The sequence below is a fragment of the Triticum urartu genome, chromosome 6 (assembly GCF_003073215.2).
Source record: "Triticum urartu cultivar G1812 chromosome 6, Tu2.1, whole genome shotgun sequence".
NCBI lineage: Eukaryota > Viridiplantae > Streptophyta > Magnoliopsida > Poales > Poaceae > Triticum > Triticum urartu.
The window spans coordinates 347,361,452-347,362,730 of record NC_053027.1 but is presented as its reverse complement, the minus strand read 5'-3'; positions in this window follow the sequence as shown (position 1 = coordinate 347,362,730).

Genomic DNA, 1,279 nt, shown 5'->3' with positions numbered 1-1,279 from the left:
CCATGCAAACCAACCTTCTCACTTCCGCATGCATGCAAGGGTATATTAATGTCCTTGGTTGCTAGTACGAGGCAAACCGCATCAATTTTGCCTCAATTAGTGTTAGTGGCCTTTTGCAAATTGTAATTTTGATATACTGGCCTTGTGTACAAAAACTGGAGGTAGTAACTATTTGACTTCCTTCCCCATTGCGGCGACGTCGACGATATCTCAAACGTTGTGGTTTGGCGAAGTGCGTTCGATGGAGAACACCATTGAGGGAGACCACGGTAAGTCATTCGCAAGTGGAGCCTGCAAGCCGAGACAACCGCCTTATTTGCATTTAGGAAGTCTGTTGAACCAAAGGACGCATAAATGTACTAGTACTACTAGTATGCAATAGCGTCATCCGTCCAACTTAGTGCGGTGAGGTGGTTTCTCGGAGAAGACGATGGAGAAGCGGAGTCAGCGAAGAGTGAAATGATGGTTGGTTCGTCCATGCTTTGTGACTTGATGCCTTGCTGCTTTGTGATTTGTGATAGAAGGGACAGGGGAGTAGACTCTGTGCTCTATACTGTACAAGCGTCCAAGCACGAGAGAAAGAGGAGAGACGTTGCATTTTTCTATTCCTTCAATCAATCAAGGAGCTTCGGTTCCATCTTTTTGGCTTTGCAGGACCGTCCACAATGGTTCCCATCGATGCCAAAAGCTATTTTTGCATTTGGATACACTTTGTGGATGCCCTTAACCGTACCACTTGGTTTCGCTCATGTGTGCTATCTATACAAATCTCAATTATATTGACCTAAAAAATTATAGAATCAAGATTAGTAAAAAGGAGGTGATTTTGCCGCGCGGATGGCAGGGGAGGTTTCTTATTTTTAGAGGACATTATGCTGGCGGTTTGCTAACATGCGGTCCCACGTCTAAGTGCTTTACCAAGCCGATCCGTGTCCCACATGAGGCAGAACAACGGCAGAAACAACACGTGGTAAAAGATGAGGGAGAAGTGGATTCAGCAATGAGTGAAATGATGGTTGCTTCGTCCCTCCAACTTCTTTTATTAGCATTATTATTACTTCGTCCCTCCAACTTAACTGCAGCAAAGGTGCAGCTTTGTGATTTGACGCCTCATTGCTCATTACTACGCCGGCGCCATGACTGGGGTGCTTCACCCCTGCTGCTCTGCACTGTATTTCGGTCTGGCATGTGGACCCGGTAGCTTGATGTCCCACATGTCGGCGAAAGGGACTAGAACATTTATGAAAGCGAGTGCTCCACTCTTACGATGGAGGAGGAC